This window comes from Platichthys flesus, chromosome 4, assembly GCF_949316205.1.
Source record: "Platichthys flesus chromosome 4, fPlaFle2.1, whole genome shotgun sequence".
Taxonomy (NCBI): Eukaryota; Metazoa; Chordata; class Actinopteri; order Pleuronectiformes; family Pleuronectidae; genus Platichthys; species Platichthys flesus.
This window is the reverse complement of record NC_084948.1, coordinates 1,271,739-1,292,625: the sequence shown is the minus strand read 5'-3', so window position 1 is coordinate 1,292,625 and position 20,887 is coordinate 1,271,739. Positions and strand designations below refer to the sequence as shown.

General features: G+C 40.5%; 1 pseudogene; it reads left to right on the top strand.

Moving 5' to 3' along the window:
- Window positions 1–950: 950 nt before the first annotated feature.
- LOC133952070 (gap junction Cx32.7 protein-like) lies at window positions 951–2,163 on the top strand (annotated as a pseudogene).
- Window positions 2,164–20,887: the final 18,724 nt, after the last annotated feature.

The following is a 20,887-nucleotide window of genomic DNA, read 5'->3' as shown; positions in this document are numbered from 1 at the left end:
TCATTCCATTACGCTTTATTATTATTTACTTCCTCTTCTCGGTTTATGGTTTAAAAGTAGCTTATGCATTTGTCAGACAGGATTGAAAGTAGGCCACAAATTCACACTTTTATATGTGTACAGTAGTGTTTGTGCTAACTGAGGACACAGACGAAATATCCTCAGTAATATTTCTGGGATTGGAACTGAAGACTGTAAAGTATGAGGTATGTGGGCTTGTGATTGGGCTTCCCTTTTTTAGACCTTTACTCATACAACAATATTATCATACAGCTCTATAAAAGTGTTAACATATCAATGTAATTCTCCGCTCTTTGTAATATCTAATGAAGTAAAGAAAGCTTTAATTTTATGTTTAAAAAATAAACTTTCTATGAGCTGCAAAAACTAAAATATCTCCAACAAAATTTAAAATTGAGTCGGGATAGAGAAAGTGCTGCACATAGATTCACTGAATGTGAGTGTGAGTGGGTGAATGACTAAACCTACTGGTAGATGATGAGTGGTCATCAAGATGAGAAAAGCTTTATATAAACATAGATCATTAGTTATCATCACCATATTTATGCTTTTTTTGACTGACTACTACATACAGTAAAAAGGTTACTTAACAAATCTTTCAAAAGAAAGTTTCATTAGAAGCTTGCCTACTTATACCAGTAATTCTATAACTATGGGGTCAACTCCCCTTAGGAGAAGTAAACAGCTTCAAGCTGTAATTAAGTGTTCAGTGTCTTTCCCACTACAGCGTGAAGATTGGGGGATCAAACCATTGACCTTATGTTGACAGGATGACCCACTCTACCTCCTGAGCCACAGTAACACATGTCTGCCATGTCTGCCCCCAAAGAGAAAGAAAGCCTTTGATGGGTAATGATGTAAAGAGACACCTATTTTCTTGACTTGTCCTTTTGTTTCATTATTGTAATTTCTCGCCCTAAGGTTCTGCCATGGGCGACTGGTCCATACTTGGTCGCTTCCTGTCTGAGTTCCAGAACCACTCCACAGTGATAGGAAAGATATGGCTCACAATGCTGCTCATTTTCCGTATCCTCTTGGTAGCCTTGGTAGGTGATGCCGTCTACAGCGATGAGCAGTCCAAGTTCATCTGTAACACCCAGCAGCCTGGATGCAGCAACGTCTGTTATGACACTTTTGCTCCTGTTTCACACCTACGGTTCTGGGTTTTCCAAATTATTCTGGTCTCCACCCCGTCCATCTTCTATATTGTTTTTGTTCTGCATAAGATTGCCAAGGATGAAAAGCTGGATGGTCAAAGAGAACAGGTGGTAGACAACAAACCTCCCACACAGAGATGCAGTCACATAGGGAAGGATGGCATGGAGGCCTTGAGGGTTGGCGTGCCCACTTACTGTCCTCATTACGTGGAGGAATGGGACATGAGAGAGAGGGATGCCGTAGATCAAAGCTTTCTTTAGGATAATTATGGTGAGGTCGGAGAAGACCCAACCCAGCAGTCCAATCAAGTTCTTCTCATCTACAACCTTCATGTGTTGCTTAGCTCTTTCATGGAGATCACCTTCTTGGTAGGCCAGTACTTTCTGTTTGGGTTTGAGGTGGTGTACCTGTACCGCTGTGAGACCTACCCTTGCCCTACTCGTACAGACTGCTTTGTATCACGTGCCACTGAGAAGACCATCTTCCTGAACTTCATGTTCAGCATCAGCCTTGGTTGCTTTGTGCTCAACATCGCAGAGCTCCACTACCTGGGCTGGGTCTACATTTTCCGAATCCTCTGCTCAGCCTGCTCAACCTGCTGCAGTCAGGAGAGGGACAATGTCAAACTGTACCCAAACAATTAACACCTCTTGCTTCAGCTCAGGCATTCTTTAAGGGGCCAGCTTGTTCTGCAGACCCCAGTAACCATGGCCCAAGAGAAGACAGGAGGTCTGCTTACTCATGTCCCAGCTTTCTCATTTGAAACAGACTCAACTGTGGAATGCACTTCAAAGAGAAGTCCAGAGAGCAGAGACAAACTGAAGGTCAAGCTGGCTAACATGTCCAGGCTGGGAAGTACTAAGAAGTCATGGCTATGAGACAGAAATGGTGCCAATATCTTCCCTTTATACCTGCATTAAAATTACTCTTGGGATCATAGGTGGAAGTATGTAAAATCACACCTGGCATTAGAATGTGTCTCCACGTGTGTCTCCAGTGACTTGTGATCAGACTCCCCACATGCAAAAAAACATGTACATCATCTCTGTCCAGATTAACCGGCTTTATCCATTGTGTATGTGTGTCTGTGTTATAGAGAGAGAGTGAGAGAGAGACAGAGGGATACCCCTCTTTCCACGAGGCAGCTTAATATTGGACTGGTTCTCAGTTTTGACAGCCAAAGAAATTACTCTAGGCCAGAGAAACTGTGTGAAGATTGGCATCAAGCTCTTTGCTGGTCTAAAAGAAAGAACTGCTTACGTCAGAGTCTGTGGGGCGTGATTATCGGGACTTTGTTGTGACCATAATTATTTTTTAAACATTGATCTTGTGTAATGTATTGTCTTCAGAGAACTATTGATACCAAAGCTAAGCAGCAGTGGTCTGTGGAAGAGATAAATTGTCAAATTGAGAGAGAACTGGGTAAGGAGAAGCTGAGTGACTCAATGCACAGCGCAGCTTTACAATAAAATAAGACTTTAGTAATCATTCCTTAAATTAGGGAAAATTATTAAATTGTAGCAGGTCAGTGGTCATCAGCGGAGTAAGCTGTTGTTCATTGGGGCTCATGACACATTGATGTTCACACTGCTAAAGTAAGGGGCCACATGTTTTCCAGAACACCCCTAATTATGGTCTGAGTGATCTAAATATGCCTTCATGTCTTTTGGGTCCACTTGTGATTGAATCACCTGAGACGTGTGGTAACATGGACAGCATTACTGAGAAAAGAAATTCTAATACCTGAAACAAACCTTACGCAAATAAGTCAACATATTCATTACACATTTCACTTTTGATAATTGTTGTGGTAAAACCGGAGGAGTCATTTGTGCATGTGTGTCTTTTCAATTATCATGTGTGTTTTCAGTAAGATGGCTATGGTGCATCTATTCGCAGCACTTTGTTGTTCTATGGGGGGCCATTCGGGGTTCAGCATCTTGCCCAAGGACGCTTCGGCATGCAGATGGGTCAGACTTGGGATCGAACTGCCGACCTTCAGGTTGGAGGACGACCACTCTACCCCTCAGCCACATCTTTAAACAAACATGTAGGATGTAAACTGTGTGACCTTTACAAGCGAATATGTGTGATGTAACTGAATTTACCAGAGCATTTGTGAGGCGAATAGCAGTTTCAAGCAGATGTCCAAGAGGTTTATCAACATTAAAACACCTTTCCTATCATATCATGTAACAGCATCAAGTTGTAACGTTTGCTTGAATCCGAATCAGAAAGTATTTATTGCCAAGTAGGTTTACACCTACAATGAATTTGCTCTGGTTATTGGTGCATACAATGAACATAGAAACATAAAAACACAATAAATACAACACACATAAGAAAAGCAATAAAAATAAACAATATATATTTACTCACTATTTACTTCTTATTTACTCACTTTTTCTAATATTTATACAAAGTAACATTTATTTAGACATAAACATATCTAAATAAAAATATATGAAAGATAAAGGATATAAAAAGTGAAGTAAAAAGTGAAAAGCAAAATCCAAAACAGTGAACAGTGAACAGTGGCAGACTGCAGTATGCAATGTAATGCAGTATAATATAATATAACATAATGTGTTAATTTAACCCATCCTTGAGGATTAATCACTAACATTAGCTGTTGTCTAATTGTAGTTAATGCTGTTTTAACTGGAAAACATGGCTGAAAGTCCCTCCAGATTTTTACTCTCCAATTTTTTTGTGTGTTTAAACAAAAAACTGATTCTTTCAGAATTCATGTTAATGTGATTTCCCATCATAGCATGAAATCAGAGGAAAATGAGCTGTACCAGCTCTCATTCAAACCTACAGAGAAGGTATTGCACTGCTAAAAACACTGTTACCCTGTTCAAATTTTTCATAAACTGTGAACATTGCAGAATGGTGTGTGTGCAAGTAGTCAAGGGATGAGCGGGTCAGTGTTTGTATTTGGCAGTGCTCAGTACATGTACAAAGGGGTATAAACTGTTTCTAAGTCTATTTGTCAGGGTAAAGGCCGGCGCATGCCTATGCGTTTTCACAGGCCCGCAAACGCAAGAGCCCTTCTCTTATACGTGATTACGTGCGTCGCCCAATTTTTCTAACTATACGGCAAAGCTCCGCAAGAGCCTTAAGCCTGAAACATGCTTCTGCGACTGCGTCTGCGTCTTTTCACGCCGCTGTGGCGCAAGACTCGTTTTCATTCATGCTTCCCCAACCGTTGCGCGACTTACAAAGCAATTCCGCGCCAGAACACTAGGCGGAGTAATGCTTTTTGTCGAGACAACCTTAGAAACGCCTTCTTTCTTCCTCGTCGATTGTTTATTTACATAGCAACTGCGGCTCCTCGTAGCCTTTTTCCGGCGGACAAATCCGCCAGTCAGTGACAGGTTATACAAGTGATCACACTATCGGATATCTTCTGCCAAGTGCTCTTCTATTTGCAGCACTTTGTTGTTCTATGGGGGGCCATTCGGGGTTCAGCATCTTGCCCAAGGACGCTTCGGCATGCAGATGGGTCAGACTTGGGATCGAACTGCCGACCTTCAGGTTGGAGGACGACCACTCTACCCCTCAGCCACATCTTTAAACAAACATGTAGGATGTAAACTGTGTGACCTTTACAAGCGAATATGTGTGATGTAACTGAATTTACCAGAGCATTTGTGAGGCGAATAGCAGTTTCAAGCAGATGTCCAAGAGGTTTATCAACATTAAAACACCTTTCCTATCATATCATGTAACAGCATCAAGTTGTAACGTTTGCTTGAATCCGAATCAGAAAGTATTTATTGCCAAGTAGGTTTACACCTACAATGAATTTGCTCTGGTTATTGGTGCATACAATGAACATAGAAACATAAAAACACAATAAATACAACACACATAAGAAAAGCAATAAAAATAAACAATATATATTTACTCACTATTTACTTCTTATTTACTCACTTTTTCTAATATTTATACAAAGTAACATTTATTTAGACATAAACATATCTAAATAAAAATATATGAAAGATAAAGGATATAAAAAGTGAAGTAAAAAGTGAAAAGCAAAATCCAAAACAGTGAACAGTGAACAGTGAACAGTGGCAGACTGCAGTATGCAATGTAATGCAGTATAATATAATATAACATAATGTGTTAATTTAACCCATCCTTGAGGATTAATCACTAACATTAGCTGTTGTCTAATTGTAGTTAATGCTGTTTTAACTGGAAAACATGGCTGAAAGTCCCTCCAGATTTTTACTCTCCAATTTTTTTGTGTGTTTAAACAAAAAACTGATTCTTTCAGAATTCATGTTAATGTGATTTCCCATCATAGCATGAAATCAGAGGAAAATGAGCTGTACCAGCTCTCATTAAAACCTACAGAGAAGGTATTGCACTGCTAAAAACACTGTTACCCTGTTCAAATTTTTCATAAACTGTGAACATTGCAGAATGGTGTGTGTGCAAGTAGTCAAGGGATGAGCGGGTCAGTGTTTGTATTTGGCAGTGCTCAGTACATGTACAAAGGGGTATAAACTGTTTCTAAGTCTATTTGTCAGGGTAAAGGCCGGCGCATGCCTATGCGTTTTCACAGGCCCGCAAACGCAAGAGCCCTTCTCTTATACGTGATTACGTGCGTCGCCCAATTTTTCTAACTATACGGCAAAGCTCCGCAAGAGCCTTAAGCCTGAAACATGCTTCTGTGACTGCGTCTGCGTCTTTTCACGCCGCTGTGGCGCAAGACTCGTTTTCATTCATGCTTCCCCAACCGTTGCGCGACTTACAAAGCAATTCCGCGCCAGAACACTAGGCGGAGTAATGCTTTTTGTCGAGACAACCTTAGAAACGCCTTCTTTCTTCCTCGTCGATTGTTTATTTACATAGCAACTGCGGCTCCTCGTAGCCTTTTTCCGGCGGACAAATCCGCCAGTCAGTGACAGGTTATACAAGTGATCACACTATCGGATATCTTCTGCCAAGTGCTCTTCTATTTGGTCCATATTCGTTCTTCTAAATCTTTCCGTGATTTCTGCCGGTATTATGGGGCATGAAACCGGAAATGCAGCTCCAGAAGGGATGTAGAGCAGACCAATCACAGCCTTGCGGGCTGAGTGAGCTTGCGGAGCTTTGCTGTAAATTTTAGAAAAGGGGGTCGACACCCGTCAGCACGTAAGGAGGGATACATAAGCACGTAAGGGACCCGGAAGGGCTCTTGCGCTTACGGGCCCGTGAAAACGCAGAAGCATGTTTCAGGCTTTACGCAGCCCGCAAGGGATGTGATTGGTCTGCTAACTACATCCTTTCCGGAGTCGCATTTCCAGTTTCATGCCACATCATACCGGCAGAAACAACGGAAGATTTAGAAGAATGAATTTGGACCAAATAGAAGAGCGTTTGTCAGAAGAGATCTGAAAGTATGACCACTTGTATAACCCGTCACTGACTGCCAGATTTGTCCGCCAGAAAAAAGTCTATGGGGAGCCACCATGGCGTTGTAAATAAACAGTCGACGAACAAATAAGAAGGCGTCTCTAAGTTCGTCTTGGACAAAATACGTTACTCCGCCTAGTGTTCTGGCGGTAAATTGCTTTGCAACACGCGCAATCCTTGGGGAAGCATAAATTAAAACGAGTCCTACGACACAGCTGCATGAAAGCCGCAGGCGCAGTTGCATAAGCATGCGCCGTCCTTAAGAGTCTGTGTTTACACTGCTTCCCACATTAGTTATTGGTGGGATATTTTTATATTATCACAATATATTTACAAACATCAAAATAACCATCTAATTTTACTCAATGGTTGCATTTAATGGACAGATAATTCAACAGTATAAGTGTAGAAAACGATAGGTGTGAAGTGGTTGCAACCAGGATCAGGCGTCACTATGTTCATGATCCAACATCTGACATCACCATTTGTTGTTAGATCTATTGACAACATTGGGACTCACCATCAGGAGGGATGACATACAAAGAAATGAGCGCAAAGACATTGCTGTAATGCTTCAATGCATAAAACATTGCATTTATTAAAGATAAAATATTCATACAATACAGCTTGACACACAAATTTACCTTTAAAAGTTATTGTCAATTGTCTATTACAAACGAACATTAGCTGGATGGCCATGATAGTGATTGACCCCAACCAGTTGGAACAAGGAACAGATGCCAACATGAGTATGATTTAGTAAAATCACATCACAATATGTTGTATTATCCATTGGCACCATCAGGATTCAATATCACGATGAAAGAGATACAAAGAACATGAGATCAAAGACAATTCCGGGATGCATCTAATGCAGAAAAACACTTACTTTAACTATGGCGTAAAAATATGACCGTGCATTCACATTTCATTTACACACATCAAAATAACCATCTCATTGGTCTCAATGGTTGCAATTAATGGGCAGGGAATTCAACAGTGTCTGTGCAGAAAATTATATGTGTGAAACAGTTGCAACCAGGATCAGGTGACACTACAAGATGGAGATTTAAACTTTTTCAAAAATAGATTTTCCGTCATACCGCGTGACCGTGGCCGGGCATCAAAGTTCTATTAAACGCCATCAAAACTCGAGCTTCTGTATCTTGAACATTTTTGCTCCAATCGAGTCCAAACTAGACATGTAAGACAAGAGTTGCGACCTGACGACATCTATACAGAAATCGTGACTTAAAATCACAGCGCCCCCTGGTGGCAACAGGATATGTCTTGTTTCTTGTCTTGTCAAACTGTATCAAATGGGTCTCAAGATATTGATAATGAAGACATAAGATTACTGTGACTTTGCGTCAAACGCCTTATTGATGGAGTGGCATTACAGTTCATCAACTCGGTGTGAAACACGAAAATGCTGTAACGTCAGTGTTCATGGCTCTATCTCACAATGTGACCGTGGCTTGGCATCAAAGTTTGATTAAACGCCATCAAAACACGAGGTCCTGTATCACAGACAAACATTGTTGTCAAGATGCGATGAAGATGTATTTATTAGTCCCAAACACATGCACAGACATGCAAAGGCACACTCATGCAGGTAGGGAAATTTAATCTCTACTTTTGATCCATCTGGTGCAGGACACACAAAGCAGTGAGCGAACATGTACGGCGCTCGGGGAGCAGATGTTGGGGGAGTAAGGTGCCTTGCTCAGGGGCACTACACAGGGTAGGGACAGTGTTAATTTTGGCAGCTATTTTGGATTTAGTCTTATTCTTAGTCTTTTGACGAAAATGCATTTTAGTTTTAGTCAAAATTAGTCATTTTTATCCTTCTTAGTTTTAGTCTAGTTTTAATCGACTAAAACAAATTACATTTTAGTCTAGTTTTAGTCGACGAAAACGAATTCCATTTTAGTCTAGTTTTAGTCACATTTAATAGCCACATTAAACTCCTTTTCTATAAAAACATATAGCTGAAGCCTAATAGCTCAAAAATATATATTTAATTTTAAATGTAAAAACAAAAAGGGAGAGCAGGTCCGAACACTGCAGCTCGGTAGAAACCAACTGCAGCTTCTGCTCTGATCAAGAAGCTGAGGCGCTGATCTCTGATCAGCTGAGACCAGAGAAACTCTGGTTTTCACTGTTTCCATAGTTAAGAAGCAGTCAGTCACTGAGAGGCTTCTTCACGTGTACTAGCTCTGATGTGTCTCTCTGAGCACGTGCGGGGGGCGGAGCCTCGGGACTGGTGCGCTATCTGGGAGCGCACAGACACACACGAACACACACAGACACACAGACTCACTCGCCCGCTCCTTATACTTCATGACGCCTGATATGATGATGTTAAACAAATTATTGTGACTTAGTCAACCACCAACATTTTCGTCTCGTCTCGTCTTGTCAACGAAAGTTAAAAATAGATTATGTCATAGTTTTTATTTTCAAAGATCCGTTTTCGTTACGTCTTCGTCTCGTCTTCCTCACGGAAAAAGGGTCGTTAACGAATATATTTCGTCATCGTTTTCGTCAACGAAATTAAAACTGGGTAGGGAGACTCTTTGATTTTTGGACAGATCAATCCAGGTTCGTTTTTTGTTGTCTCTCCGTGGAGTCGAACCAGAGACGAACCAGAGACCTTCTCTGCCCATAGTCCAAGTTTCTGCCACTAGACCATCGCCTTGTCCAATCGAGTCCAAAGTAGACACGTAATATAAGAGTCCCAGCCTGATGACATCTACACAGAAATTATTATTTGAAATCACAGCGTTCCCTGGTGGCAACAGGAAGTGACTTTATACTTCGATGAACTGCTCCTGGCTGCTTTACGATATACAGCTCAAATGAGCTCAGTCAAGCATCAACCTTTGCCAACAACACAATGTTGTAGTAACTCCAGTGTTCATTGTCCTATCAGTACCAAACTTCTGTCACATGTTAAGAGTCCAAGCTTAAACTGCTCTTTGTGTCAATATTTCCTCAATGTCATAGTACCACCTAGTGATTCGCCATGAAACAGGAAGTACTTTGTTTATGCACTCTGTATTATCTAACCGGCTCCAAACTACTGACCTATGATCACAATCGTGACCTGAACAGCTCCATATATAAATATTAGTTCAGGGTCATAGCGCCACCTACTGATCAGTGTGAAAATTAAATTGCATTAACATTGTCCAATTGACACAAAATTGCTCAAGCTACATCAGAGCGCCTACTTGAACAGATCTACAGTATATGTCTGTGCGTAATAATAGTGATGGCGCCACCTACTGGCAACAGGAAGTAAGATTTGTTTTACAACTATCATTCGAATGTACATTAAATGTTCAGCTTGTGTGATGTGCAATTGATAGCGTAGACCGTAATGAGCAATTAGCAGGCAAGGATCTACGTCGCATGACGGACGCAGGAAGTGAAGCGTTTATTCGTGCCGCAGTGCGCAAAACGCATGCAACGCGGATACCTGCGCTTGGTCATTGATCGTGCTCTTCACCGACCGCAACAGGCTTCAACGTGCGGGTGCTCGGGCCCGCCAATGCTACAATGTAGCCCTAGTTACCTTTATTACTTCTAAGTCTTATACACAAAGGTATGAAAAAACTAATTTCTTTTGCTTGCAGACACATTTCACTCACCCATACATGCTTAACATTATTACTGACCTACTGACTGTACATGTTGTGATATCTTGTTAAAATAAATGTAGTTTTTCCTTGTCACAATCTTTGAGCCGGGTTGTGACAATAGCATAACATCACATAACATCACATAATATAAGCTGATATATGAGTAATAAGGCCAGCTCTGAAATCATAACAAAGGATCACATTGTTACTGGAAAATGTGGCACTTTCACAATAAGGTAATGCCCTATATATATATCTTTGTTTCTCTATGTGCATCCATAAGTAAGATCCTTTAAGAATTTTTTTTAACAATCTATATCCAACTGTCTTATTGTACATAAATCAACATTATTTAAAGGTTCAGTGTGTATAATTTAGTTACATCTAGTGGTTAAGTTGCATGTTGCAGCTGAATACCCCTCACTCATCATACCCTTCCAAACATGAAGGAGCACATGTGATAGCCTTCAGGTGTAAAAAAAAAGTGCAAAGGTGTTCAGTTTGTCCAGTTTTGGCTACTGTAAAAAAGTCATGGCAGCCTCCATAGATAGGACCAGTTCTCGATGTAAATATAGTATTTAAATATAAAGGGCCCATTCTAGGGTAAAGAAAACATAAATTTGTTTTTCAATTTAGATGAAACTCAATTTCTATCACTAGATCCCTTTGTTGGGCAACAGCCAAGTAATTTGACAAGACAATAGGTTATAAAAAGTGAGGCCTGTAGGCCAAGCAGAAACCAGCCCTAAAGTTTCCCTCTAACATCCAGCATGGAGATTTTAGCTCCTGGTGGGGGGAAGAATCTCCTGGTTCTCTTCAGGAACCCCTGCTGTGCTCCTGGCTGCTCCTTGAGAGTTGAACCCTGACATTCCATTGGCTGACCCATGAACCCCCCCTCAAGGAGGCTGTCCCTCCTCTCAGGTTAATAAATACAGGAGGACATCAAAAATCGCTGCCATTTTCCCTGCAAAAGACTCAACCAGGACCCCTCCGGGTCTTCCAGATGTTCTAACTGCTAAATGGGGCAATTACAAATCTTTGTTCTAGTTCATCTTTTTTTTCTTTATTTCTTTATTCAGTCTACGTTTTATTTTGATAGAGACTATTTTTGTTTTAACCTGAAAAGGTCGCGCAACAGGAAGCTCACTCGCCGGCCGAGTTTCATACATATTTTCTTTTCTACGATCTACAAACGGCTCCAAAACAGCTGTTCATCCCTGCAGAAGGACGAAGCAGAATCCCGTCGAAGAAGACGAACAAGGTTTAATTCCGTTCCAAGAGCACGAGACGAATTCACTCTAATTCCGGCCCAGCCGACGCCCGCTGCAACAGAGGACCCAGCTCCATCGAGCTTGAGCGGCCAAGACATTATTCACTTGTTTTCCGGGAATCCGCCGATCGCGGACATATCCTGAGGTTCAACAACAAGTAGGAGGCTTTATTGTCTGGGCAGTGTATGTTTGTTTGAAGACCGCCAAGTCTATTTTCAGCCTTGTTTAACGCGGCAAACCGAGACGTCATTTCCGGTTCATCTGTTTACTGTGTCGATTTATCTTGAAAAGCGAGCGGTAACGAGCCGGCGTTTCCTGGTAAACGTTTTATCGTCAGAGATATTGTGCGGAGATTAACATCGAAGATAAATCTCACGTAGCTGGTTTGCCCGCTTTGCCTGAAGTTTGTCCCTGACGGTGTGTTTTTGAGAGCTCCTCGGATTTTCCCTTGTTTATCTTCCTCTCTCTCTCTCTCTCTCTCTCTTTCTCCTAAACCTGCTTTTGCACACGTTCCGACCTCCATTCATACATTTCATGTTACATGGATAAATCTAGACTAAAAGAGCCTGAGTCCATCTCGATGCCATTTGGCGCCAAAACCACGAGATAAGAAAAGTTAAAGTACCTTTATTGTCAATTTCTTAACATGTTCAGAACATACAAGGAATCGATACAACGTTTCCCACTCTCCCACAGTGAGACATATAAAGTGCACAGGCACAACAGAAGACACAAGACATTTCCTAATACTAAGTAAACATACAGAATTTTTTAAGTACAGCAGCATAAGGTTCTCTAAAAGTGTAAACGTAAAGATTAAAGTGATAAAGTGCAAACAGTACAAGAGACAGTTTGTTGCAGAAGTAAACATACAGAATTTTTTAAGTACAGCAGCATAAGGTTCTCTAAAAAGTGTAAACGTAGTGATTTAAGTGATAAAGTGCAAACAGTACAAGAGACAGTTAGTTGCAGAAGTAAACATACAGAATTTTTTGTACAGCAGCATAAGGATCTCTAAAAGTGTAAACGTAGTGATTTAAGTGATAAAGTGCAAACAGTACTTTATCATTGTCTGAAAAATTCCTTTGTTGTAACTCACGTCACCTACCGCCATTTTGCCTTTCGCAACACGGCGTAACTGGGGTCATAGACCTCCATTTTGATTCACTCGACGTAACATCATCTTGAATTCGGACAGACTACGTCACCACGTGACCGCGTCATTAAGCCAGTGCCATTCCCCCTTCTCTTTCTTACACACATGGACACAGACAGGCAGACACACATGACCACACAGATACACACATAGATACCCTCAGTATTACAAGTGTGTTCCTAAATTGTGATAAGTGCTGCTTCTGCTGTTGTCATCTTTAGAATATTGGAGTTTGTTAAATGAAGAATCATTGGATAACATTAACTTTATTTCCCATTTTAATAAATCCTTTTGTAATTACAGTATTTGTATTCTGTGATTATTTGTGCATATGTATACAGCTGGATAACTATAGCCTGTGCTCGAACTTAAAACCCTTCATTGTTATTAAATAATATTTAATATTAAATATTGAGATTATTAATTTGACTTTTATCACTTAAGACTGATCTTTAAAGATTGACTTGTTGGTCCCTGTTACCAGGGTGGTGCCCCGCGACAATAAGTAATAATTACAGATTGTATTATTCTTAATTGATAATTGTATTGTCTTCAATAATTATTTAACTATACTTAATTGATAACCGTAGCGTTTCTAATTAATTATTTTACTATTCTTAATTAATAGCTTTATCATTTTAATAATTTGTAAAAAAAAATGTTATTTTAAATATCGTATTGAATGATTATTAATAATTAGCCAACGTCAAATCTACTACTACTATTGCACAACACCTTTTACCTTAATCTTACACAATGGAACGTTAAACAACAAGAGTATTCAAATATCTTTTTTAATGTGATGGATAACAGTTTCTGTTCTAAAGCCTTTAGTTGTGAACATTTAGATCAGTGGTTCTCAACCTTTTTTCAGTGATGTACCCCCTTTGAAGAAAAATTTCAGCCGAGTACTCCCTAACAAGCGCATAGCATTTTTTGGTTGAAAGAAATATGTAATACACAGTGCTGTGCCATTAGTTTCTGATTTATTAAACTTTGTAACGAGACACTTGCAAATTTAGAACTCCATCAATCTCCATAACATTGCTCATTTGTAGTGCTCTCTCTTGAACTATTCAGAAATAAAAAGATATAAAAATAACTAAAGACTTAAAGAAATAATTATCTCAATTATAATTAAAGATTTGTGCAAAAAAATAATTACCCACTTAAAGTTACCTCTTTTGGTGAACTCATGAACTTAATTATAGACACTTTTTCAAAAAAAAAATAATCAATAACTTAATTTTAAATAAAAGACTAGTTTGACTAAATTTACAAACTGTCAACACTTCAGATTACATTGTTACATGGTACTGATAGTGTTTTTGCATTTACATTTGAATGAGAAACTTGGGCTTGTGCTCCACAGAGGAGCTTGGTCAGTATTGGTGGCAGGGTAGCAACTGCTGTGATCAAGCTCCTCTCCAGGCACAGTCTGTTTCTTTGCTTTGTTTTGATCACAGTCTTTGCACATAAAGAGGCCTAACATAATTATGTGGAGGCAAAGGGTAGTAGCTGCTCCAAAGCTTTCTGTCCTAGGTTAGGGTGCTCCTGCTTCACACACACACAAAACTGTGTGAGTGTGGATGTGGCAAACTTCATCTGGAGGCCACGGTCAGATCACACTTACAGGAGTTTTACCTGATAAGTGACAGGTAGTTTTTTTCCGTTTGCTTCTGTGAGGCTTTTCGTGTCTTGAGATGACCTGACTTCAGAAAGTTTCCTCTTAAAATCAGGTAGACATCTAGAAAATACGTTTTTTTATTAGTGGCATATATTCAGATAAACAAAAACTGAAGGTTATTAAATGATGGTCTGATAGAATTGGATTGGGAGGAAGAACTGTTAAATGTTCAATTTTGACACGTATAATAATACAAGGTCAAGTGTGCGGTTAAAACAATGAGTAGGTTGGTGTACACACTGACTGAAACCAAATGAGTCTAGTAGTGAAATAAATGGTACGCTCAGGCTCAGTTTATTATTGTCAACATGAATGACAGCAAATACGATTGGCTGTTGCTGTTTCTTTGATTGGTGTGGAAGACTAAGGACAAGACATTCAAATGAGTTGTAGCTGAGTTTAGGTTTAGTATTAATTGATAGACTGGAGTTAAAAATAGCTTTTTAATGTGCATGGCTTCATGCTGTCATTTGCCAGCACCTCGGCACACAAAACACACTGAAGACGTTGCTCAGTCTTGTCAGTGACGGTGAAACCACCTGCAAATAGCTCTCGTCATATTTGCGGAGCTTTGGCTTCTTCGCAACTGGCTCATAGGTTGCCTGACTTTTACGAATCAGAAACTTGCCCATAGTTGTGTTTGTTTGCTGATACAGTGTGTGTGATGTTAATAAAGTTCTAATTGCAACGTTGTGGTCTTGTGAGTGTGTTTGAATGTGTGGCTGTGAGCCACTTGCACACGAATAATGAATAAGTTCGTGCTAATAAAATTGGGCCGAGCACAGAGCCCTGTGGAACACCATGATTAACTTTGGTGCGCACAGATGACTCATCATTAATTTGCACAAATTGGGAGCGATCAGAAAAATACTATTTAAACCAGTTAAGGGCGGTTCCATTAATGTTAATTAACTGTTTTAGTCTTTGTAATAAAATTTGATGGTCAATTTTGTCGAATGCTGCACTGAGATCTAACAGAACGAGGACAGACACAAGTCCCTGATCTGAGGCTATTAAAAGGTCATTAGTGACTTTTGCCAAGGCTGTCTCTGTACTGTGATTGGCTCTAAACCCCGATTGAAAGTCTTCATATATATTATTTTCCTGGAGAAACTCACACAGCTGATTGGCTACCACTTTCTCTAAGATTTAAGAAATGAAGGGGAGGTTAGATATTGGTCTGTAATTGGCTAAAACCTCTGGGTCTCGGATGGGTTTTTTGAGTAGGGGTTTGATGACAGCTATTTTAAAAGACTGTGATACATAACCTGGTGATAATGACAGATTGATAATGTTAAGTAACGAACTATTAATTAGGGGCAGAATTTCTTTAAGTAATTTGGTAGGAATGGGATCTAAGATACAGGTTGTTGGTTTAGAACCTGAGATTAATTTGGTAAACTGATCACGGGTGATCAGAGAGAAGCTGTCTAAGTAATGGGTAGGATTCTCAGCCGTTTCTGAGATCTCTGTTGTTGGGAGGGTATTAGTGCCAATTGAGGGCAGGAGATGGTTGATTTTATTTCTAATAGTTTGAATTTTATCATTAAAAAGGTCATTGCTATTTAGGGATCGAGGAATACTGGGTTCTGTGGAGGTGTGACTCTCTGTCAGCCTGGCTACAGAGCTGAAGAGAAACCTGGGGTTGTTTTTCTAATCTGACAAGACAATAGGTTATAATCTTCTATTAGTTTTGAATAGTAGGCGCCTCTTGCTTTGTGGAGAGCCTTTTTATATTCTTTAACACTATTCTTCCATTCTATGAGGTTTTCGACATTGTTGCTGGAGCGCCACTTCCTTTCTAGTTTTCTTGATAATTGTTTTAACTCATTTGTCTGGGAATTATACCACGGAGCTAATTTACTATGTTTGACATTTTTCTTTTTTAGAGGCGCTATTGAGTCTAATGTTAATCGTAATGAGTCTGCAGAGCTATCGACGAGGTGGTCGATCGCAATGGAGCTCAGGGTTTTAAAGAATTTGTTGTTTATATCTACTGCTAATACGGGTTTAAATGTAATTGGGATTATTTCCTTAAATTTAGCTTCAGCACTATCAGGTAGACATCTAGAAAATTAATTTTTTATTAGTGGCATATATTCAGTTATTGAAAAATCAAAGGTTATTAAATTATGGTCTGATAGAACTGGATTGCGCGGAAGTAATGTTAAATTTTCAATTGCGACACCGTACGATAATACAAGGTCAAGTGTGTGGTTACCACAATGAGTAGGTTTGTGCACACACTGACTGAAACCAATAGAGTCTAGTATTGAAATAAGGCAATCTTTATTATTATCAACATGAATATTAAAGTCACCAACAATAATAATTTTATCGCTCTTTAGGACTAAGTTTGATAAAAACTCAGGGAATTCCTTTAAAAATTCAGTATAAGCCCTGGGAGCACGGTAAACTACGGCAAATATGATTGGCTGTTGGTGGTTCCTGGATTGGCGTGGAAGACTAAGAACCAGACATTCAAATGACTTGTAGCTGAGTTTAGGTTTAGGATTAATTGATAGACTGGAGTTAAAAATAGCAGCAACTCCACCTCCTCGCCCAATTTCTCTAGGAACCTGTGAATTGATATGACTGGGGGGAGTAGATTTATTTAGACTGACATAATCATCAGGATGCAGCCACGTCTCAGTGAGGGAAAATAAATCTATGTTGTAATCAGAGACTATTTCATTAACTAAAAGAGCCTTTTTTTCCAGTGATCTAATGTTTAAAAGACCACATTTAAAAGTCTGGGTTTCCTGTATTGTTTTAGAGGTTGTTTTAATTTGTATTAAATTTTTGTGTGGAGTTCTCGCTCTGTTATTGTTTAATTTCAATAATTTAATCGGACTGTGAACAGACACAATCTCTATGGGGTTTTGTGACTGATCCAGAGGGTGCGCAGAGAAGTGTTTAGCACTGCAGCTCTGCTTCCTGGTCCCAACTATGGGTTGTCATGTTATAGATTTAGTAATATTCCTAGATAAGAGAGCTGCTCCATCCCAAGTGGGATGAACGCCGTCTCTCCTAACAAGACCAGGTTTTCTCAAAAAAGTTAGCCAATTATCTATAAAGCCCACGCCGTTTACAGGACACCACCTCGACAGCCAGCAGTTAAAAGACAACATGCGGCTAAACATGTCGTCACCTGTTGTATTAGGGAGCGGGCCAGAGAAAACTAATGTGTCCGACATCGTTTTAGCAAAAGCACACACCGACTCAACATTCAATTTAGTGACCTCCGACATACGAAGCCGGGAGTCGTTGCTGCCAACGTGAATTACGATTTTATTGTATTTACCTTTTTTAGTTTTAGCCATTGCCTTAAGTTTAGATTCGATGTCGCCGGCTCTGGCCCCTGGGATACAATTAACTATGGTCGCTGGTGTCGCTAACCTGACGTTTCTCAGAACCGAGTCGCCAATAATCAGAGTTTGTTTATTTGAAACGTGAGCTGGTGGCTCTTTAATCGTGGGCTTTCTAAGTCTAGCACTATGCCCCCTCTGGAACGTCACCCATCTGCCCTGGGCTCCCGGCTGCACGGGACTAGTCTGGGGACTGCTCATTAAGGCTAAGCTACGTGCTAAGCTAGGTGGCTCCGCGGCTAGTGGGAGGTGGCTAACTACAGCTAACGGAGTTTCTAAGCTGCTGAGCCGAGCTTCTAAGTCATTAAGCCGAGCCTCCATCGCTATCAACACACTATATTTATTACATGTACCACTACTGTTAAGGGAGGCAGAGGATTAGGTAAACATTAGACACTCGGAGCAAGAGAGAGCAGTAGAGCAACAGGGAGAGAGAGAAGACATCGCTGCTATAGAGCTACGAGGGTGAGCTCAGACAGAACACAGAAACACTAAGCACGATAGAATAATGGTTGGTATGTGCGAGTGTTTAACTACAGACCGGTGATTTTAGCCGTAGTGCTACAGAGAAACAGTTGTGTTTAGCAGCGGAGCTAATTCGCAGAGCGACCACCACCAGTGGCAAGAAAACAGGAAATGACGCAGCACGCTTACCGTAATGACGTAATGGGATATTTGGCCAAGATATTAAGAAAAACCGTCATTGGCTGTGGGTCATATGGACCAGAAATCAAAATGGAGTGAGGGACTTGATTTGTAAACAGCAGGAAAATTCATCAGTGATGAATAAAGCTCAGGCAATAAAGAAAAAAATAACAGGAGAGGAACAGTTAGCAGGAGAGGACACAGAAGAGAATGAAGCTGAGGAAATTAAACAGGAGTTGTCCTCGCATTCACATCTTTCAGGAGAGGAACAGGTGTTAGGAGAGGACACAGAAGAGAACAAGGCAGAGGACAAAAAACAGGAGTTGTCTTCGCAAATAGATTTTTTAGGAGAGGAACAGGTGTCAGGAGGGGACAAAGAAGAGAACAAGGCAGAGGACAAAAAACAGGAGTTGTTTTCACAGTTAGATCTTTCAGGAGAGGAACAGGTGTCAGGAGAGGACAAAGAAGAGAACAAGGCAGAGGACAAAAAACAGGAGTTGTCTTCGCAGTCAGATCTTTCAGGAGAGGAACAGGTATCAGGAGAGGACACAGAAGAGAATGAAGCTGAGGAAATTAAACAGGAGTTGTCCTCGCATTCACATCTTTCAGGAGAGGAACAGGTGTTAGGAGAGGACACAGAAGAGAACAAGGCAGAGGACAAAAAACAGGAGTTGTCTTCGCAAATAGATTTTTTAGGAGAGGAACAGGTGTCAGGAGGGGACAAAGAAGAGAACAAGGCAGAGGACAAAAAACAGGAGTTGTTTTCACAGTTAGATCTTTCAGGAGAGGAACAGGTGTCAGGAGAGGACAAAGAAGAGAACAAGGCAGAGGACAAAAAACAGGAGTTGTCTTCGCAGTCAGATCTTTCAGGAGAGGAACAGGTATCAGGAGAGGACAAAGAAGAGAACAAGGCAGTGGACAAAAAACAGGAGTTGTCTTCACATTCAGATCTTTCAGGAGAGGAAGAGGTGTCAGGAGAGGACACAGAAGAGAAAAAGGCAGAGGACAAAAAACAGGAGTTGTCTTCGCAGTTACATCTTTCAGGAGAGGAACAGATGTCAATAGAGGACCCAGAAGAGAACGAGGACGATGAACAGGAAATGTCTTCGCATAGAGGAGCCCATCCTAAAAATCGAAAGAAGTGGAACAAAAAACAATGGAGGAAATTGCCAGGTGTTTCGAAAAGGTTCACAATTACAGTGAATAAAAAGAAATGGAAAAAAATTGCTCCACTGCCTGGTACAACAAAACTGAGGCAACCATGGACCCATTGTACATTCAGTTCCTGTAGTGCAAAGTACTTATTTAAAAGGAAGAGGGAGCCAGTGGGAGACACTCTGGTTAAGATATATGTGCTACAAAGAGGAAAAATGGCACACAAAACAATTGGAAAAAGATTCAGACCAGCAGCAAATACAAGAAGAGGGAGAATTGCAAGAGCTCTTCGTAAAGGACTGAGCCAACACTTCTACAGCAAGCTAAAAAAGTACATACAGCACTTCCAAGTTGACCCATTTGGTATACATATGTACACTGAAATTGGAATGAGCATAGTTGTGCAACACTTGAGAAAGAAGACCCAACTGACCTTATACCTTGATGCTACAGGTAATGTTGCATCCAAAGTTCCGGGTCAAACCAAAAGACTTCTTTACTACTCTCTCACTCTTCCTGGAGGTGGTCAGAATGTCCCTCCCCTCCCAGTTTCCGAAATGCTTTACAAATGAACACTCTGTTCCACCGATACATCAGGTTGAAACAGATTACAGCTGGGCCCTACTCCAAAGTGTTATTCTATCATTCAACATGGAGAGCATTGTCAGCTACCTGGACAAGGCTTTTGCCATTTGTTCCAAACAGAAGACTTGGAAGGAGATCAGCATGTGTACAGTGCTACACATATGCTCGGCACACATGCTCAAAGCTGTCTCTCAGGCAATTGGGAGAAAAACAAGGATCAAAGGGTTAAAGAATCTTGCAACATTTGCATTTGCCAGGCTGCAAAACACTACCTCGTTGGCAACAGCACTTAAAATCTCCCGCTCACTGTGCACTGTGTTAATTGGCAAACACAGTACCAATACTGTCCTCAATAATCTGACGGCAATGCAGGACATAATAACACAATTCAAGATTCCTGACATGGAAGACACAGAGAAACTAGCTGACAGCCCCTTAGCTCAGGAGGAAGACTATGAGGAAAGGAGAAATGCACACACCATTATTGGAAGATCTCCATTCACATAACAATTCAAGAAAGTCTTGGAGGAGGTAAGGGGAACACTTGAAAATAAGGATCCCCTGACCCCAGATGATGAGGAAAATCTGTACTTCTGCCCAGGCATTGTTGATGTCCTTTTTGAGAAGTACCTAGGCATTTTCCCCCTTTGGAGTGGTCTGCTGTTGGGGAATTTAAAAAGGTATGCCTCTGATAAAGAATATGACACTTTGGGCCCACCGAAAACAAGGGACACAAATTGCCATGTGGAGAGATGGTTTGGAATCGTAAAACATTCTAT